Below are 22,370 nucleotides of genomic sequence, written 5' to 3'. Positions count from 1 at the left end.
CCTTTTAAAACCTGTTAGTTTCCCAAAATGCGAGATGAAAGATAAATGCTAAGTATTAAACAACAAACCCAGAGCTCCATGCTTTTTTCAAGATCGGGGTATTTGTGTATTATCTTTTTTCTGTCTGTCTAACTTACTCTGAGGAGAGCAGAGGCTGTGCTGCAATGTGTAAAGAGTATCAGAATTACTTTACATTATGATCTTTTGCCTCCTCCGGGGAATGGATCAGACAGGCAGCACACAGGGACGGCATGACCTGAGAATACTCACAAACCAAAACACAGCTGGCAGGTCTAATTTTAGGTACTTTAGCCTTGATCATGTCCCTTTAATGTATTGAGTGGAAAAAGAAAGGCGTCTGAAGTACAGGAAAGTCTAGTTCCAAATTCCTCTTTAAATAGAGCCTGTACATGTGTTTTTCCTAGACTCTGCTTTTGTTTAATTTTTGTGCGATTATTTTTTTAAACACTTGTGAAATTTGCCAGGTTGACAGCCCTGGAGACAGAAATCCCCTATCAACAGAAAGGTTGCTGCAATGAGAAATGACAATTTGCATTCCCTGCAATGACTTGCTGCTGTGCTAGAGCCATGACCTAAAGGGACCACTTGAGAATGTAGTTTAGTTTCCACACCTCTTTCACAGCCTGGTCTTAGACAAATGGAGAAACAATAGGATTTATTTTTATTTTCTGTTGAATCTAATGGGAGGAAGATTGGACCTTAGACCTTGACTTTTCTTAGTATCTTTTTGTATGACTTTTTGTAATTTTTTCCAAGATGCTAAAAAAGCTAGAGACTTCCATGCAAACATGCAATGGAGACATTGCAAGAATTATCAAACTGCACTTTTAAAAGTAACATTTTGTTACTTCTCCACTGTTCAATATTCAAAACATTTTCTGCAGCAGGCAGGTTTTATCCCACAAGTGTCAAAAAGATTGTTTCTAAGCAAGAAGGTCATATATTTCAGTGAAGGTGGCTTTCTGTCTTATGTATGTACAGACAGTTATGGGAGAATGTCATGCCTAAAAAGCTAATTCAGTGTTTTACCAGAATACAATACTAATTTGGTACTTTTAATTACAAAGACTGTTAAAAACTTCTAATTTTTTTCTATTTTTCATGAAGTCTGAGAGATCTGCTTGCTGGTTTTTGTTTGTTTGTTTTAAAAATCTTAATGTCTCCGCTAAGCATCTATTTTTCTTGGTTTCTATTTTCTTTATTTTCCTGGAATTCCTCAAAATGTAGGTTTATGAAAAGCAGAGTATTCAGAATGGACAAAAGTACTCTAATGTATTGATCCCAACTTGTAAGCATGCCAGCTTACTTTACTATCAGCTTGCGTAGCGTACTAGGCCTGAAACTTGAGTACATTTTGCTGTGTGTTACTGTGTTACCCTGTCCTACTTATGACCCACAAGTTAATCCAGCAGCAAAGTCTTCAGTTCTGTCAGTCCTCTCATTCCTAGTCCTCTCATCTGGTCAGATGTCACCCAGCCTTCCAGGAAGGAAGTCAGAAAGACTTCCCCAGAATCTGTGTTAAAACCTCAACCCAGAACCCAGAAAAATGGAAGAAGATGAAATGCTATATGGCTGAACGCATTTCCAGCCAGTCCAATCCAGTCCACCAAAATGAAAACTTCTTAAATGTTTTCCTTGGCATTTTCAGATCAGTTAGGCCATTTCAGGTGATGTTAGTCTTTGTGCATTTGTTGGTTCTTTCAGGTAGCAGACAGACAGGCCAGAATCTTTGCAGGCTTGTGGAGTGGGTAATTAGAGAAAGCTGAGCTTTCAAACTCTACAAGTTGTTGTGAACTGCAAAAAAGGAGTATTATAATTTTGCAAAATGTATTTGTATTGTTCTTTTGGTCTCCATTTTATCTTCCCCTCAATAGAAAACCGTGTTTTGTGCATAGTCCTCCTGTGGTCAGATTGAAGGAATGGGGCTTCAATTAATGCTGGTTAGTGATCTATGAAATGCAGTGCAATGGAAACAATACCTCAGAGACAAAGTATTGTGTTAGACTTTTAAAGTAACAGTATTCTTCTTACTGACAGAAAATTCTCTAACGGTCAAGAAGCATCTTAACTGCTTTGACTACTTACGTTAATTGGCATTTGCTCTGCTCTGTAGAGCCAGGGTCCTGTTAGGGGTCCTGCTTTAACAAACTGTTGTTCAAAGTCAACCCTAGTGAGTAGCTGATGGAAAAGCAGGGAAAGTAAATAGAGAAGAGCTGTATCAGTTTGCAAATATTGTACCATGTTAGACAAACAAGGGAAACTGTTCAGACAGCTTAGTAGTATTATAAAGATATACATAACAGAAAATACTTGACCCAATTAAAAGGCCCTACAAGTATTTAACACATTATGGTTTTACATTACGTGTTTAACAAACTCTATTTTAGTAATTTTCTTAAAATAAAAAGGCAAAATCTATAGAAACTGCTAATTTTAGGATTTTAAACTTTTCGGTTTTGATCCTCAGGTACAGTGTATACCTATAACTGCAGAAGAGCAACAAAGGTTCTGTCTCAATGTCCTGTTCGGGACCTTGAAAAGACAGCTAAAATTGCAAGAATAAATATTGGCAAAATAGAGCAGAAAAAAAAAAAAAAAAGAAGACAAACTAGTGTGCATATTACTGAACAGCATTAAAGAATTCTGGACACTTTTTCTTCGAACAGCTTTAGTGCTCCCATTCATGAGAGGTGGGAATTTGAAATTTGGCAGGTGAATGTTAGGAGTGTGCTTTTGCTTCCCTTATAAAAATGTAACAATTTGGCCACGGTTTAGATCTTAGCAAAAAAATTACGTTTCACAGATGCTTATTGAAGACTTCCTGGGTTTTGGTAGCTAAAGCTCCAGAGATTCTGTCTTAAATAACCATAATTGTGAATCCCACATTTCCTCGTGCTGGTGGGACTGCACTTGTGATGTAGAGGGACTGCGCATACTGTTGCAAGGTTGCTTCAAAGTGCCTGAGATGAGAGTCACAGTCAGGCATTGAAACAACAAATTATTATCCCATACCTGCTCTTCCCTCTGGCAGCCCTTCTGATACCCAGGACTGTGGTGCAGGAAGCTGCCAGAGCTAAATGTAGAGGAGACCAAAGCTGTCCAAGAGAGAAAAACATTGTGTCACGCTGACTGACATACCAGGGGGCAAAGGAGGAGGTGAAGGAGGGCTGGACACATAAGGAGGCTGGGACTGCACCAGGAATGAAGGAGACTCTGAGCATAAGGGACTAGGAATGGACTGGAAGGAAGCAGCTGCTGGGACTTGGATGCTTAGACTGGAGTGGGATGAGGGAAATGATGAGGGAAGAGGAAACATCAAGGCCAGTGAGGTGAACGATGGAGACTGGGTGAAGAGCTGGGACCTGACTTCCTTGCCATTTAGCCGCAAAAGAGGAGCCTCACACTGTTCCACTCTTTTGTAATAACTGAACTTGGAGACAAACATTAGAAGAAAAGTGCCAGCCGGCTTTACATTACTCCCCTGTGTCCTTCTTGCCATATTGGTGTGGGATGTGGAGGATATGGATGACAGGACCCTGTGCTCAGTCCCTGGCCTAGGAATGTCTGCAGCGATCGAGAAGGATGGTTTCAGAGGAAGTCCTGCTCGGAGCTGGAGCAGCGCATGCTCCCTCATTCTGTGGGGGGTTCTGCAGATGCCAGCATGTACAGGCTGGAGCATGTTCAGTACAGATGGAGTCTTTGAAGAATTTAGCTGACAAACTCTTAAATGTCTTTACTGAACTAGTGCTAATTGAAAATTTTCAAAGGTTTATAGCTTGGCCAAATGTGGGTGGATTTTCAAAGAGATGGCAAAAGGCACATCCCTGAGAGCAGGGCCATCCCTTCTCCAAATGTTATGCTTCTGTTCCAAAGCACGCTCGCCTCAATTAAATACAGCAAGAAACGACATACCAATATTTTCTTTAATTTCATTTTCAGAAATGGCTGAATCATTTTTGCTAAAACTTTCCAAAATAATTGAGACTTGGGCAAGCATTCTGCAGAGTAAATCTCAATTTGGAAAGCGAAGTTTAGCAAATGAAAGTACTCTCTTACAAGAGGAATACCTGTTCTGCCTATGACAAGCTGAAAGGGCAAATTTTAGGAGTCTTTCCCCAGAAACCAGGAAGAGAGCGACTAGTACCGCAGGTTTGCAGCAGTGCTCATGAGGCCAGAGTTTGTCTTTACATGCAGACCTCATATTGATTGAAATGCTTACATGGGTTAATTCAGTGTAGATACCACTAGCGAGTGATTTGCCTGTATGGAAAGATTACTTCTGTGATGTTACCAAATGTAGTGAGGCTTTGACCATTACATAGTGATAGCAAATCACTCAGTCACGTAAATTAAAGTTGCCTCCGGGAAGCTTTGTCTGCCTAACTTGCTCAAAATATTTCTAAACTTCGTATTGTAGAGTCAGTGTGATTTATGCATTCAAAGTATGTTCCATCCCCTCTCTTCACCCTTGGATGTGTTACTAACTTCTGTTTTTTTCATAACATACTGACTGAGTCCCCCTCTGCGTTGTCAAAAGTTCCAGTAGGTGAATACTGCCTTTGTATCCATGTTTGTAAAAGAGCCACACATTATCATTTTTCTGTTGCACTCAGACGAGTATAACGAACACAAATTCTCACCATCTGTATTAAAGCAATGAGGCACACTGTGGATGCTACTGGAAAAACATTGCTTTTTGACCTATAGCTAGAATACTTACCTTTATGGCCCATCCCCCACTCCTTTTTTACAGAAATGGTGGATAATATATTTCCCTTAGGGAGGACTTAAAAGCATTTTGTATTTATGGTGGCTAACGTGTAGGCTCCTATCAGCATGAAGATGAATAAATGAAAGCCTACTTTCAGCAAAACAAAACTTCCTTTCCTCTGGGTAGTGAGTTCCAGATTAGAGTAGGCATCAACATGACTGCGAATTCACACAGTAACTTCTGCATTACTCACTAATTCAGGCGCTGGGGATCAAAGGACACTTCTGCATACTGGATGCCATAGACATAAACCTGAGATCCTTGAATGACAGTCGAGACCACCAAAGCTGTGCCTGAAATTGGCAAATGCTCAGTGTGGCCATCGAAATCCTAGATACCTGGCAAAGCCATTGACCTCAGAAGCTAGAGATGTTCAGCTGGAAAGTGACTGTAACATATGCTGTGGGAAGTAGTAGTTGTCCCATTTTCTGTTAAATCAGATTATTTCATCTGGCAAACCAGAATGAGGGAAGTGCTCCACCAGCTTTGGTCAGCAGTTTGTTACCATCACAGGTTGAACTGGAAAAGTTATTTGAAAAATGGGTAGGAGCTTAGATGAGAGATACACAGAAGCAATCACTGAAGAGGAACAGGCAGATGTGGATTTTATATGCAGCTAGTTGAATGGTTCCTTAAACTGTGTGATTTGCATGCCAGAAACTACAAGTAGGGGCCTCCAGCCTCTGTTTTACGTGTAGAGCTGTACATGGTGCTAAGGTCCTGTCTGGAGTTTAGGGAACATATTAAGCTTTTGTACGTGGACTCTGGGAGCTCTTCTTGTTTCAGTTTGCATTGTGCTAATAGTCCTTAATCCAAACGGAAGATAACATGTTTACTTTGTTAGGGGGAAGGAGCTGTAATTCATTTTGATGTCTGGAGCAAAAATAAATTTGTGCACGTAGCTTTAAGTAGTATATATTGCTAACCTTAAGAAAGGCTATGTGAGGTAACTATAAGAAATCTGTCTCAAATAAAGGTTCCTTAGAGTTGCTCAGAAAGTAGCACAGCTTAAGGTATTTTATACCAGCATATAGGGCACTAGATTTAAATTGGTGTGCAGTGAAACATTTAAATATACTATAGCAAATGAAATATGGTCCAATAGGTTTTTTATGGTCCGGCTATGCTTTTTCTTTTCAATCACTAGCCTGGGGCAAACAAGTTGGCTTTAAAATGTCTATTTTAGCTATACTTTTATCACCTCTGTCTTTTAGGAAGTTTGATTTCTTTTTTCATTTATTCTCTTTGATAAAAAAGAGCTGAGATCTCTGAATGGGTTATTTATCTCTTATGCTTAATCTATTTATCTGTCAATGGACATGCTGCTTTAGAAGTGGTTTATATTACTAATTAATTTAATTTCACATACTGTACTCCATGTTAACACATTTTCTATTATACACTAAAATGTGATACAGGGTCCTGCCTCGGCAACCTTACCTTAAAGCTTTAATTGCTTTCCCCTAATCCTCAGCTCATGTTTGATTTATCTGATTTCTTTGTATAAAGATTCCCTGGTTTACAACGTGTACACAAGTCATTAAATTGGTGTTGATGTTTGTCTAGCAAACTTACCAATTGGTGATAGTATACATCCCTTTATGAATTTATGACTGGGCAATAAAGAGAAGTGTCAGAAGCTCTGTTGTTGTCTCTGTTGGATCACTCAGTTTGTGTTGAGAAAGACAACATGAGCTCTTCCACTGACATACATAGTGAATTGAAGGGTTGATGCCTGCAGACAAAATCTGTTATGAATTTCTAGCCATGAACTGAGTCTTTTTTTCTTTTTTTTTTTCTGAGGGGAAAAGGTGAATAGATTGGAGAGGAGGAAAGGGATAAGACAGCTTGAGCATGTTTGAAGGCAACGTGGACTTCATCTGACATACATTGTTGTTTACATAAAGGAAAAGCTGAACCAAAATGCCAGATCCCCAAGCTATGTGAAGTTCAGAGTCTGGATCCAAGTATTGCAGCTTGAATTCTCTCTGGCTCTCAAGAACCTAAATGTAGATACCACGTATTAAAATGCATGAAAATGAGTGATAGTAAATAATCAATGTAGAGTGGGAAATCTGGTCCTTTGATCTGTCAGGTTTCGTCACATAACACAAGCATAAGGACATATGGTATTTTAAAGTTGCATTTGAAGAGATGCCTACGCTGACTTTTATCCTTATTTACAAATAGTCGGCAATAAAGGCTGTAATCTTGCAGATACCACTATGAATGTGCATAAGTCTCCTTGTACAGAGTTCATTTTAGGATCGAGATATGATTAATATAGCTAGGAAACATTTGGAAAATGCATGCACACTTGTGAATGCATTAAGTGAGCCAAATTACAGCTCTCAGGCAAAGAGTAGGTAGATGTATTTATCTCTGCAGGTTTGTTTCACATCCAGCAAGCTATATTGTTTCTGCAAAACCTCTTCATTTGCTATTTCATTGTTACATTTACTTCCCACTCATTAAAGCTCCATCCCGCTTCCCTTACGTATGGATGACGTCTATTGGCTTCAGTGAGAACTAATTGCACAAGGCGAAAGGATTCAAATTAGGATTACCGATATATGACCGCATGGAAAAGGAAGCATGAAATATTCTAATTCCTTTTAGATGCAAAGTAACTTATGAACAAAACCCATTGTGGCTGCTTCTCACAAGCTTAAAGCATTGTGAAAGAAAAATTAAAATGGGCAAGGCTCATTAATTTGCTAAAATCCATTGTTAATGCAGTGTTTTCAGTTCTCCTGAATGCTGCTCTCATGACATTTGGTGTCTTTCTAAAGAACCATCCCAGCTGTAAACACCTTTTTTTTCTTTCCTCTGAGAATCTAAACTTCCATTTAAAGAAGTAAATTCCTAGACGTCGTGATTAAATAGAAAGTTTGGAAGTTCATGCTCCTTAGATTAGATGTTAAAGGCAAATAAAAATCAGCCTGTATTCTTCCTGAAGTCCTTTTCTAAAGCTTCACGAATCTTAAATTTTTTTGAACGCTGGCATTGGATTGTTTTGGATGTGGAGAGAGGTAAGAGGGCGAGACCTTTTTGGCTTCTCAGTATTTGAGATTAGTAAGGAATGAGTGGCTTCATGGCAAACCTAAAGCCTTTTTAAAAACTGCTTCACACGTACCGGAAGAGATAGTATCAGCTGGCAAATTGCTGCTGTATGAAATAGTAATCAAAAGACGTGACAAAAGCTATGAGCGCTCCCGACTGACCCTGGGAGGGCTTATGCCATTGTGGAGTGATTGAAAAGCGCTCCTTGACAGCTCTGCCCGAGCGGCCCAGCACCTCGTCCCGCCAGCGCCTGTTCCCAGCAGCAGCGTTTGCGGTGCTGAAGGGCTTCCATGGCTTCGGCTGATCCAAGCGTTGCTCCTCTTGGGGTGAGCGTGCAGCATCGGGCCCTTGGATGATACATGTAGGGACTCTGGAAGACCAGCTTTTACTGCTCATATGTTTGGCAGGCAGATTTGATAATCAGTGCTGTTCTAGAACCTTACACCATCTCAGTGAATATAAATTGATGGTGTAAAGCAAATGGGCAACTGGCGGGAAGCCAAACACGGAGGGGAGAGAAGACGGTTTATTGTTGAGGGGGCAGCCCGGTGTTCTACAGCAGAGCTTTCTGTTCACAACAGCTCTGCAGAGCTGCTGAGTTCGAGTGTGGCCTCTGAAGTGTATGAAATAATAACAGTTTTATTTCTCCTGACACAAGCACGGAAGCTGTTTGCTGCCACCTCAGAACTGTTACCCTGCAATGCAAAAGTACCAACAAGGCAGGCTGGATGCAATGTTATTATAAACAGTGCCGCAGTAAACTTCAGGAAAAGCCCATTATACGGTGATAGCCTGTTTGTCAGGAGAAAAGTTCACTAATGTATATGGAAGCAGAGCTCCTTATTCGCTGATACGTCTGCATCTATTTTGTTGCACTTTTACCTTTATTTACTGTGCAGGTGCTGCTGAGAATAACCTTGGAAAACACAAAAATGCAGGACGCCATGCACTCAGCTAGTTTAAATTGGCAGAGAAATGGTGTCAATTCAAGGCAGTTGATGTTATGGTCCATTGTTTATTATTGCTTTTTAATATTTTAGGATTGGGGGGAGGCTTGGAAGGAATAATGTTTTAACTGTGGTTGCTGTTTTATTACTGTAAATCACTCAATAAAAGGTGCATTTGAAAAAAAATCAACAATGAATGTATGACGACAGGAGAAAAATGAACATATGTACATGATAGAATTAAAATTTATTTTAACTCTAATTTGTGCTCATATGCAATCAATTACAGTGATGTGAGCTGAGAATTTCAATGAGTCCCCAGGGAGTTTGGCACCCATTTCTTATTTTGTTTTGATGGGATTAGCACCCCTAAACTTAAAATCTCTTTGAAAATGAGAGGTAATGTCAGTCCTTCCAAAGTATCCTAATTCTTTCTGTTTGTGTGTTTAATTATACCAGGAATTATTCTGTGCTCAACAGAAATCCAAGTACTACCTTATGTAGTAAGAAAAATATCATCATTCATCATTCATAGATCTTAAGTGCCTTTCTTATAAAACTAGAGGATTTTGACTACTCCCGTGCTCTTACAAATCTTGATTGCTGATTGAGGTGGTTTGTTTGTTTGTTTGTTTATTTTTCTTGATGTAGAGACGTACTGCTATTTTCTATAGGTTCATCCTTGCGTTCAGTTGTTGGCTATGCATTTTTCCTCCCCTATGAGCTTAGGTGAGGCACTAGCTGTCTCAAGGCCTCCCATTCTGCACCCTGAAACAGCTTCTTTTTTTTTCTTTCTTGTTTTCTTTTTCCAGGATGTGATGTAGTAGGGTTTTTCATTGCTTGTATTCCCCAACATTCATGAAGCAATTTGAGATTGCTGTCTTAAAAGTATTCTAAATGCATAAAAATATTCTTTTAAGTTATTGTAATTCTTCATTTACTGGCAAGTTGCTCAAGCTAACACATGAAAATGGCACAAGTCTTTTGTAACGCTACAGAGCACTTTAAACTTTTCTTCTGAATTCCAACAGAATCTGAAAATTTTAAACCCTGTAAAGGAGATCTGCCAACTTCATCATTGTGTACTATCAAGAAGTGGAATAAAAGAAGAAATCAAGCTTGGCTGCTTCTTTTTTAAATTAATAAACAATAAGCCAACTTGTTAGCATTTTGGTCAGGAAATCATTGTTTGTAAAAAGCAGGTATGTTATGCAAATCAATTTACTGAGAGTCAGTTCCTACTTCCAATAACTAGATGAGCCAACTCAACTGTGGCTAGAAAGCCAAGAAAACAGCACATAGACTAAGATTACTCCAAACCTTCGTTCCTGCATTATTTAAAAGAGATGTAAATTGCACCATTTTAGTATTGCTTATGAATAATGGCCCAAATCTTGCTTCTTTGCTCCATTTAGGATACAGGGCTAAAAAAAATAGAGCTCTAAAATGCAATAGGTATCCATATTTGACTTCATAGCTGCTTCTTACCATGTAGCAAGGTCTGTGATAGCTTTCGGTGGTTGCAATTGAGACAAGTGGCCTCCTGTCTTGTCAACATACTTTGCAGATCCAGTAGAGGCATACTCATCACAAAGATGGAAAAGATAGGCTTTTCAACACTGAAAAAATAATTTTAAAAGGATGCTGCTATTACTATGTGGAATGAATTGAGGTAGAAGGCCAGGTTGTGAGAGATCTGTCTGCAGTGTGCAAGAGAGAGTATTTTAAATTTCATTCAGGTAAAAAGAAAGAAGAGGATTAATTCTTTAAAATCTGGGTAGTATTCAGGTTTCTGGACTCCTCTATTTTCATATTTAAAGTCGTGTGTAAGGGTGGATATGCAGATTCACCTGCTGTTTGCTATGGAAGTCACACACTCATTTCCAAAACTGGAGCATGGGTAGGGACATAATATCCATTTATGTGTTTACTATTGAGGTTCTTATCCTATATACAGCTCCACAGTATTTGAGAGCCCCTTGAGTGTTACATCTACTTGGCACTGAAAAAACCTTCTCCTCTTCAGCTCTTTCTCCCTGCTTGGTTTTAGGGAAATAATGATTATACAGTTGACATCTATTCTGAAAATTACAAGATAATCCCAGTTTTTGAACACCATGTCTGAATCTCAGTCTCCACTTGGGCAGGACACATGGTGTGAGAGACAGCTGCTAAAAACTGTGCAGCTATTACAGTGTGTCAGTTTATAAGCCGTGAAGTGTATGTACCAGCTTGCAGATTGTTGGTAGGAGTGTGGTACTTTGTTATAAATATATTTTATTGATTGTAAGGAGATTTTATTAAAAAACTACCCAGAAGAAATGGGCAGTAAAAGATCAAATAAATTACTTGGATTTCATTTGTGGGTTGCCTAATCTCTTAAGGTTTTAGGGGGCTCCACGAACTTCCAAAACACTGACATGGGTTAACCTTGTGTAGTGCTAGTGGATAGTTATGCACTGGATGCTGAGCCAGATGGTGGTCTCAAGGGAGGGAATGCAATATACGTGGAAGGGTCAACAGGCTCCATTGAGATCAGATTTTAAACAGATTTAGGTCACTAAAAGTGCAGATGAGCACCTTGTCAATTTTTTTTAAGTAACTAAATACATTGCATGCCTAGCTCTCACTGAAATCAGGTGAATTAGCCACCTTACTCCTGTTTCATTTTACTTACCTTCATCTGTAGGTACCTAAATGTATCTGTGGTGGCACCAAATGCTTCTGGCTTCTTCTCAGGTAATTAGCAGCTCAGGGCACCTACCACACACCAAAACAGTACACTCTTCTGAGGAAAACTCTTTGGATCAAGGCCTTCTAATGTGTAAATGTTATACACTCTTTTAATGTTTTCCTGGTAAATGTTTTTTAAATGTTACAGATCTATGGCAGCTGTTGCTATCTGCTGTTTCCTAAGCATGTATGTACTGGGGGGGTCGTATGTGTGTTTTCATGCTTATTCCTTTTTAAGCCTGTGGAAAGGGCCACATTGTGCTCAGTGGTAGTGGCAGGCAGAACATTGACATGTAGTATACATTGTTACACCTAAGACTACTGGCAAGCTGTGGAAATAAAAAGAGAAATGGGAGAAAAACAACAATCAAAAAAACCCCACCCCACAACAACAAAAGAAGAAGCAGGCAACTGAGATTATAAACTGACTGCATTTATTTCCAGAGGCCTTTTAATCCTTTCTGAAGTTTTAGGCTTTTGTATAAATTCATTTAAGTGCTACAGAACACCTCTGAAACACAACAGAGGTGCCCAAGTGGTGGTCAGCCCCTGGTGTGATTTGATAACCCTTCCTTTCCTGGTGTTCCCACCCTGGCGCTGCTGAGAGCCAGCCGCTCAGGCCTGCTGGCCCTAGGGCTCCTCAGTGCTCACACCTCCTGCATTAGAGCTCTTGCCTGCTCCCCAACAATCCTGTACTAATGACCTTCCCCAGATTCACTTTCCAGCTCCAAGTTGTCTCCATGAGGATAAGCTAAGTCCTTTTCCAAAATAAATCCTAAGTCCTAAGTCTTGCTCCACCAGTATCCCCATCTCCGTATCCCAAAAGCGCCTTGCAGAGCTACTCCCTTTTCTACATATTTGTTTGCCCTCTCACCACACATACCTGAGCTGCTCTTCAGAAGCTGGTTAAATTTAAATGTAATAATAATCACAGCACACTAAATGAGAGGCGCAAGCACTAATAAATGTTTTCAAATCAGTCATAATGCTTTCTCAGATGCTTCAGTCTTTTTAAACCCATGTTCTACTACCCTTGCCCAAGAAGACCATTTCAATTCAGATCCATCTGCCTCCCCTTCCCCAGACCTTAAAACCTCATCGCTTCTGCTCTAAACCTCACAACAGTGACCACTAGCTCAAAATTTCAATACTGGCTGCTAACGTTCCCTTCTTAATTACTATCACCTCTTAAAAGCACTTGTCTTTTCAAAGAGACAAGGCTCCAGGTCTTGCTTCTGTCAGGAATTTCAAAACTGTGTGCACAAGTTTCCAGTGTAGAAATAACCAACTTATTTAGGATCCACAGGCAGAAAATAGGACTTTCCACAAAGAAGACAGCATATAGTCTTCTCTTCTGGCCTCATGGGACAAGACCAAAACAAAAACTACATATACTTCTTTGAAGAACTGAGCTGCAGTTTCCCTTTGCGGAATTTTGGAAATGTTTCTAAATATATGTAAATTCATGGCTTAGAGTTCATCTTTGAGGTTTTGAGTTCAGACTCAGTGTGAGACTTATCCTGAACTACAGCAGTTTCACCTAGTTGCCACATGAAAACATCAATTGCAGCACTGAACCCAAAAGTCTTACAACGTTTGCCAAAACTCAAATGAACTCTTCAACAAACCTGGCCTTAACGATGAGTGGTTCAGGGTTTCATTATTAACGTGATGTCTTTGTACTACAAAAGTTGTTGCAGCCGTTGCCTTTGCTTTGCAAATTCAGTATATATATATACATATATATATATATATTTTAAAAGCATCTAAGTACAAATTAAGCAATGTATATTAAAAGTTAAAAGATAATCTCTCATTTTGTGATGACTAGTTTTCTTTCCTTTTAGCAGGTCATGAATATTTTCTGGCAAGATATGTCACTAGCTTATAACTTCATTAAGCTGCAGACCATACCTTACCCTTTCACTAGATCCCTGAAAAGAACTTTTGTGTGTGCCAAACAGATATCCACTTGGTCTGTGGCTCTTGAAAGGTAAATTGCCAAGTTCCAGCAAGCAAATTAAGAGGTGCAATGAGAGCTAGCTGTTGCATTCTATCAAATCCTGCTACTGAATGTGTTGAAAAGCTTGCCCAGAGCCATGGCCTCACATATTTATGGTATGAATGGGAGACTCTTGGAGCTATGTATTGCCATAGTTCCCATTTCTTTTGTAATAAACTAGCTCAGCAGATGTAGCTTAGGTAAAAAGGAGTCTAAGTCTCAGACTTTGAGAATAACCAAAACGAAGTTCTCTCTCTGGTCCTCTTTCTGTGAGCCACACTCAGAGCCAGACCTTACTTGTGCTGATTAGTGTTTTATTCTGTGTGTAACCCAATGAAAGTCAAAGGGTTCTCACATGGAAAAAAGTGCTGCTCAACGGCACCGTGTAAGTGTTACTGCTCGGATAAGGCAAAAATATGTTAAAAAATCATCTAACTTTCAGTTTCTAACATAACACAGATCGAATCATAGCATTAGTTTTCCAAGTCAGTTTCATCATTCTCTTTATATGTTTTTATGCTGAAGAAATCAGTTCTGAGTAGCTTAGCTTTTCCTTAATGATAGACGTATTGCAGTTTTTGCAGTATCAGTATGTAATTCACATCAAATACAGAGTAGATTTTAATCTCCATGCTTGTGACTTGACTTGTTCCTATAGTCTACAGGCTTCAGAGTGTTTCAGTGTAACATCTGTGATGTGATTGGCCATGCCTCCTCAACCTGTGTGTTAAAGTAAGAAATACAAGATATGCTATTGAACTTTGTTGATTTCATTAGCCTGGTGGGTGTACAATAGCTCTGAATTAAAGCAGAAGCAAAAGTGAGCCTGAGATCCACAAAGCAGCAGAGGCTGAAGAGTCACGAACTAAACTGAAGACACTAATGGAGCTTGTTAAACCATGATCCAGCAAGGTGATGGTTAGGAAGATAATGATAAATATTTTTGTGCCTGTTGATACTTTCATTCATGTATTATATCAATATGTTTCATTAAACATCAGTTATATCTTTCTGCACCATTTTTTCACAATTTACATAACGGTGTCTGCATCTCAAGAAAAAAATGGTTTTCTGTATTAATCAGTAAAGGCTAATAAATTTACAATCCAGCTGCCATTGAAGTCTGCAGAGAACTTGTATTGCCTTTGTGGGTTAGTATGTTGGCCCTTTAGCATACCTTTCATGCCTAACAGTGCATGAATCTTTTGTATTTCTAGCTTTATCTGATATTGTTGCCTAACTCAATTACATATAAAAGTAAGAAGAGTCTCCTCACTAGTCAGCTTAAACCACCACTTGTTATTACTTGTTGATGAGACATTTTTCTACTTTATATTCTTTAATCTGAAATTATATCAAGTGCTGTAGTAAAACTGAAAAAGATAGTATCTATGGCATTTCTATTCCTCTGCTACAGTGATAACTTTATTTAACACCACTAGCAAGTTAATTAAGAAAGACCTTGCTGTCATTAATCTATGTTTCTTTCCTCATTAAATTAGGCTTTTCAATGTATTGCAGAAGTCCAGAAAACTATTCTGAACATTCAGCAATGGATACTTCACTAAATTGTCCACAATATGCTATGTACTCTTTTACAGGAAGTAGAAATATTTAACACTCATACTTCCTCTGGAGTTTTGCATGTTTATATCCAATTAATTCTGAGTCTTCCTTTCCATGAAGAAAATATTTCTGTTTCTTGGATGTGTAAGGTACCTACTCTTTTCACAGCCATGTTTCCCATCTCCATGTTATAAAATCCCTTTCCTGTGTTTTCTTGAATTCTTGATTTATGCAGTTCCTCTATGCCAGCTAATAGAAGTCAGCTACTAAATGAATATACTAGTACCTTGTCCATTATTGTTCACAGTGGACATGGGTTTTTTTCCTATATATAAAGCAGAAAAAATGAAAACTAGCTTTGTCTTTATGGCTTTGTGAATGCTGTATTCTTTCATGATGCATTTATAAGCTATTTTCTGCAAAAAAAAATTGTTTAGGGCAATCAAAAAAGAACCAGCTCTGGTAGGTTAGCTAGAGGATCAAATTCAATTAAAGCAGCCCTGTAGGAACTGATTCCCTGGGTGTATTGCAAGGCAGGGCACTGGGATTGTTTGGCACCAGATTTGTGAAAATCCTTATGTGGTCCTGAACTTTTCAAATGCATAATCTGAGGTTCTTCAGGTTATCCAGTCTTGCAAAAAGAATTAGTCAGTGAGATGGCTGAACCTTCAAAGACAGCTAGAACTGCAATGTGTGGGTACTGCTGTTTAATATTTAACGTTGGTTCCAATCCTAAACATGTCACTATGACTCACAAATTCCTACTCCAAATTGGGAAGGCTAAGTAAAAAAATCTGATATGAAATGATCATCTGCCTCAGTCATAGCCACTAATCTAGCTGAGCATGAAAAAAATTGTGGAGATTAATATATTCAAAATTTGAGAACTATCACATACCTGGATCTGATATTTACAACAACTCTTTTTTTTGGAGTACCTTGCCTCAAAACCGGTGACTGTATAGGCTCAAGAATGGATATTTGCCTCAAAATTGTGCTGATGAGGCTGATCTTTAGCAGAAATAAAGATTTTTTTATAAACCTGCCAACAGGTAAAGGTTCACATTTGGGAGAAGAAAAATCTAGGAGTCACCAGACAATTCCATTCTGTTATGCCACTAAAAGGGGCCCAGCTCTGCATCTTGATATTAATGAAAGGGACATTATTTTTAGTAGAGCTGGTTATTTTCTTGGCTTGTATTAAGTCAGGTGTTCTCACCTCTCATCCTTGCTCCAGCTCTCTCTTAAGAGATTAACAAAGCAAAACTTAATGAGACACTTCATTCTAAATAAGACAGAGAACTGGTGTTATTTCTGGCTTATAGCTTAATTCTGTTCATCACTTTAGGACCTTCTCAATATGATTTTTACTTCAGCATTTACAGTAGATTTTCCTGTCTTTGTTACTTCTGAGACTACCATACTGATTAGTTAGTTGGCTTGAAAGACTCTCTCTGTGTTGGCTTCATTACAGGTTTTTGTCTTCAACTAGTGTCTTTAATTTTAGTCCCTGTTGGGGTGTATCAATTTATTCTACAGAAGCATTCTATGTTGTCTTTTCACTCTTTTTCTACAATAGTTGTAAAATATTACAGCAAACTCTTCAATATTTGTCCATAATTCAGATTTTGTATTTCAGAAGATTAAAGTAACATTTCCATATGTCTACTCAAAGGTTAACTTTCTTAAATTAGGCTCCAAATCAAATTCTGAAGAACATAATGGCAAAACTCTCACTGACTCAATGGAAATAGGATATTATATCCAACCATCTAGAAGAGATCATATAATATCTAGGAGAAGAAAATCACTGTAATACTGTTTGGTTTTATTACTAGGGATTGTGCTTTATGCCTGGAGACTGACCTGAAAACCATCTTTCCAATATCACTGTTCCTCTCTCCAGTACTTCCTTGTTATCTAAAAGGCATTTTAAAATATTTTATATCATTTCATCTTTTCCATAGCTACCAAATTTACCTCTTTTTAATCTATGGACAAAATTTAAGTCCAACTTTGAGTGACTTTCTCTTCTGTAATTCATTCTGTCACACAAATGTGACAGAACTATTTCCAGTTACCTCAGCAAACTTTATAGCCCTTTGAATAGCAACCTTGATATTTTCCTATAGAGCACTAATTGCTGCATTTTCTTTTTTCCCTTTCCTTTCTTCCCTTCCCTTCCCTTCCCTTCCCTTCCCTTCCCTTCCCTTCCCTTCCCTTCCCTTCCCTTCCCTTCCCTTCCCTTCCCTTCCCTTCCCTTCCCTTCCCTTCCCTTCCCTTCCCTTCCCTTCCCTTCCCTTCCCTTCCCTTCCCTTCCCTTTTCATCAGTTGCTAGCTACAAGGTGCACCATTACGTTTCCTACCATTCCTGTTAGATATTCTTCTATTTTCTCCACAGAGTCTTTTCTCCACTTGTTGTGTCAGACAATTACATTATTTATTCTACTTTCAGGGAACTCACTACCTGAAAATTCTGAATTGAAAGACCAGACCCAAAGTGTCTGTTTATCCTTATGTATCAAAACCCTGAAAACTTTGACAGTTTTTCTGGAAATTGGGACAACAGTAATATATTAACATTTTCACCAGAAATCCTGGTTCTTCCCAGAAAACAGAGCCAAATTGTATTTTATGAGTAATAATGCTCATTATCACCCATCTTGTCCCTGTCCAGTACTCACCATTTTCAAAATCACTGTACAGGCCCCTAATCATCCTTTTAAATTACTTGCAGGAAAATTTTCTGGAGGGAAATTTTGTAAAAAAGATTACAAAATGTTTTTCTTCTTACAGTACTGGAAAATGTGATTCTCTGTCATTGTTCTGTTTCCAATGCAATGGGAATCTTTTTACCACAATACTGCATGTTATTACTTTATTAATCACCCTTCTTCCCTTCCTTAGAACATCTGTTTTTCTCCTGTAAATGTGCTTCACAAGATTTCATTCTGCAATCCACACAGCTGGTCATCTTTCTTTTTTGTTGTGTCTAAAAGCAGCCATATGTCATCAGCAACCCTCTCATGTATATTGAACTTCCTTAACACATCAGCTTGTCTCTTTGAATGTGTTACCTGATGTCCTTAAAGTGGCAAAACACAAAAAAGTGGGTCCTCCTAGTCCGTTGTTCATCAGACCATCAAGAGTCAGGAATCTGGTAGAGATGGGGTGTTTAGACCTTTGGCCTATATCTATTCTAGCTTTGCTTTTTGAATTTCTCCTTGCTTCAGATCAGCTAGAAGAGTGTAGCACAAATCAGCTCTACGTTATCCAGTATTAAGTATGGTTATCCTTTATTGACAGGGAAGCTCCAGGGCTACTGAGCACTGTGTTTGGTGTTAGATCATCCATAGCAACTCTGATTCTCCACCTCAGTCTGTCTGTCCAGGTGCTTTATTTGGTGCTCATGATTTTTAATATCTGTGGTCTTCTCTGGGAATTAACAGAGATGTAACAATGGTCTTTGTGCTCAAAATGTCACCATCAGTGCTTGTGAACTGCTAAAATGTGTCTGGCAGGATATACGGGCATAACAGAAAAGGACATTTATTCTAGGAGAGCTAGATAGAAGAGGTAACCGTCAATGAAAGGTTGAGAAGTTTTGGTTCAGGAGATACCCTTAATCTTTTCTAAAAGCATGTTTAGTAATCTCGGTTCTGCAGACCTGTATATGAAGGCCCCTCTTCTACTCCACCATTATGGATGGCATTATATAGCTAAGGGATCAAAAATGTTGTGATGTGATGAGATGGTTGATACCTTAGGTAACTAAGAACTAGGACCACGATTTAAATGGAGCCCTTCCCAATGCAAAGTCTATCAGGGGAATATGACACTTTCTGTTGATGTTCAGTTTTGAAACTTCTGGAATGTTAGTTCAGTCATCGCATAGAATCAGAAGTGATCAGAATCAGCATCTATTCTGGAGCTCAGTCCTGTATCTGAAGCATGGCCTTATCATTTGTAGGTAGAGAACTAGGTGTTTTGCGGCACTGGTATTTGACCACCCTGTAGCACAAACGAGTTCATGAGATACTTGTGGTTACCTTGGCAATAAAATGATGAGATACGCTCAGTAGAATGGGAATTTTTAGAGGAGGTGAGATCTTCAAAGCTCTTTCCTTTTTTATGAGCATTAACTCGTTTGTTACTAAGGTTCATTTTTAAACATACAATTAAGGATGCTTTTAATAGGCTGAGAAAAGTTAAAGGATGTCTGTATTCTTTAATCCTGCCATTTGTAGCAATCCATGGCATTTTGTACCTCTTATGCTTTTTAAGGATGAAAAATTTAGATTCTTTCACCTCCTGATCAGAAACTCTTTTCTGTGTTCCTCCTTCTGAATTCAGCTTTCTAAATGAGAAAATGAGCTAATCTTATATGAAATTTTATAACCTGTACTTCAGTCTGAGTAAAATTATTACCTATATATACATAACTCGCAAGCCTAAAACCAAATCCAACTATGTTGGGCATAGATGGTACTTAAACACCAATATTTATTATAATTTAATTTATTGGAAGCAAATCGACAACATTTGTACAGAAAAATACTTTAAAGTCACACAGGACAACACTGAAGAGCCATCATTAAACAGCTTAATATCTTGCCTTCACATTTGTTATCCATTTGGCAGGGTTTGGGTCATGAAATCACAATCCGTAGATGTTCAGAGAAAAAGGAGCTCCGTGGCACCCTTCTCCAGTACATACCCGTGTATTTAAGGCTGTAATGACACTAGTCTGCAAGAGATTAGGGAAGCAGGGAAAGCTGTGACCTGTACCTTTAATTCATCTCAGCTCGGTCCATGCTGATGAAGTGATCTATCATCATTGCTCCCATACTGAAGAATGTATTCCTACAAGAAAGTTTAGCCACTGCAGGGGTGACTGGACTAACATTGCCCGGTATCCAGCAGTGTAAAGACTAAACTATAGTTTTTAGTTAGAGAATATGGAAACTGACAACAAATTATTACTTGTGGTCTTTTTCCAGTTTTCAAGTGCAAACATACCAAAGTTTATTTTAAATCTGAGCCAGTCAGACGTTTAGTAATATAGATCAAAGAAGAAACGAAGGCCTCCCATGCTTATTATTTCAATATGATGTCTGTTCTAATAAAGTGTAAGAATGCTTGTGATAGACTAACTAGTAGGAATTTTCTGGTTCTGTAGTTTAGCCTTAAATATATACATATATTTGTAAATTAATCAGAAACATATTGTCGTGGTTTCAGTTCCTCCGAAAGCTGATTGTTTTCAATCCTTTCTTCAGTCTTAGAAATATGGTGGCAGCCTGCCAGCACGCTTTCAGATAAACAGTCCACTTCACATTTAAAAGCCGTAGAATCACTGATGTTGAAGGGGGGAGAAAAATCAACAGAAAACACCACCAGTTCTCTCTCTCTCTTCCCCAAAATGTAGAACATTATTTAAATACGTTCGAGTTGTGCTATTGTCCCGTACTCTTAATTAGAAATAATAAAAACCATCTGTGCAAGGTGAATTTTGATAAGATCTCGGCTTTTAAGTGTTTGTTGATCTTGTGTGTACCAATTTTCAAATGTCTTAATAGCTCCAGGATGGCTATCACACTGAGTAGGCTCACTGATTTCCATCACGCTCTGTGCTGTTGAATGCAATTCGCTTTATGTGTGGTTATATTTCGACTGAAATTTTAAAAACATACTATTCCTTGCAGTACAATAAGTATTTAACTGGATGGAACTGTTTCCATTTGGAGGAGGTGTTGTGGGTTCTTTGGTTTTTTGTTGTTGTTGTTGTTGTTGTTTTCCATAACACCAGTTCCTTGCAGTTTGGGATTTAGCACAATTAAAGTGAGGAGTTGTTTTACATGAATTGCATGCTGGACAGCATTTCTGTGGCTGTTTTCCAATGACAGGGTTTTCTGTAGTCTCATTTTACTCATTTTTAGGGATCCACATTCAGCATAAAGAACCTGGCCCCCCGAACCAAAAGGGGAACGCTCAGAAGTGATTGTCTTGAAGCCTGGAAATGGAAGACAGGATTTCTTTTCTTTCAACCTGTGTTTTCAGTCAATTAAAATTTGTACTCAGGGCTTTTCGGTTTGAAGCCACCCCTGTGTCTGTGATGAGCAATCCTTCTTGTTTGTGCAGTCATTCATTATCTCCATTACCAAGAGGAGAATAGAGGACAATTACATTGTTTGGACGAATCAGAGTGTTAGGAGGAGTATTTATCATGGTGGCAGAGTGCAGCACCTGACAGCTCACGATTGATGGCCAGGAATGAGTGTGAGTGGCCAAAGCAGCCTCATATGATGCAAATTACTGACTGTGGATTCCAATTTATCCTGTTCATTTTTCTTGCCTTTGCTGAAGACTATTAGTGGTTTTTGAAGCAGTGAAGGGGTCATTACTAATGTGGGCTAGAAGCAGGAGGGGGAAGGAGGGGAAAAGCCTTCTGTAATTACACAGCCTTCAAGAAAAGGCTGTGGGCCCAGCCAAAAAAGTGTCAACACTTAGCAATCAGAAAAATTTATTTTCATTTTATCCTTAACCCATATTAACTCAACATTATCATCTTTCTTTGTTAATATTTGCAGAATATTAAAAGCTTGACTTCTATATTAGTACAGATCTCTTTAACCCTTTTTGCTGTGAAGTGATGTTGCTTTGCTAAATGTCAGTTCGTCAATGGCATTAAACAGCGCCTGCTTTTAAACGTGTAGATAATGGAAAATTAAATATTCAGCCTTCTCAAAAAACTAATTGCAGATGACTGATTATTTGTGTCCTTTACAGAATAGTAGGTAAGACATTGGAAACATAGGATAAAAAAATACTTAAGTATAGGTATGAGAGGTTTCTGCATTATAATGTAATGTCAGTACAGTAGAAAATCAGTTTGATTTGGGTGTTTAGGTGTTGTGATCTGTAAGCAGCATCGAAAAACCCTGAAAGTTTCATTTTGCTGTATAATGAATGATGTGCATTTAAAACATATGCATATTTAATTTAATGCCTATTCAGACCCTACTTAGGCAGCTCTCTGGGGGTTATACGTGAATTAATGATCTCCAAAAGCCACTCCTGCCTATCACGATTGAACATATTATGTGCATAGTAGGTGTATAAGCTTTCCCCAAAAAGCTCTTTGTGAAGGAAAGGGGGAGGCAAATAGGCAGGCAGGAAATAAGTTTAATTCTGTTTATTTTTTCATCTGAAAGTTAAACTTGAAGCCATGAACTATGTTTTTCCTCCTTTAGTTGTAGGTAAGCAT

General features: G+C 38.5%; 1 protein-coding gene across 8 annotated transcripts in view; it reads left to right on the top strand.

Annotated features, from left to right (window-relative positions):
* Positions 1 to 22,370, top strand: part of MEIS2 (Meis homeobox 2) — a gene marked incomplete at both ends in the record, with an annotated part of 171,789 nt that overhangs the window by 87,263 nt on the left and 62,156 nt on the right. The gene's annotated exons all lie outside the window — the stretch shown is intronic.

This window comes from Nesoenas mayeri, assembly GCF_963082525.1.
Source record: "Nesoenas mayeri genome assembly, chromosome: 5".
NCBI classification, from domain to species: Eukaryota; Metazoa; Chordata; class Aves; order Columbiformes; family Columbidae; genus Nesoenas; species Nesoenas mayeri.
This window is presented reverse-complemented; position numbering and strand designations above follow the sequence as displayed.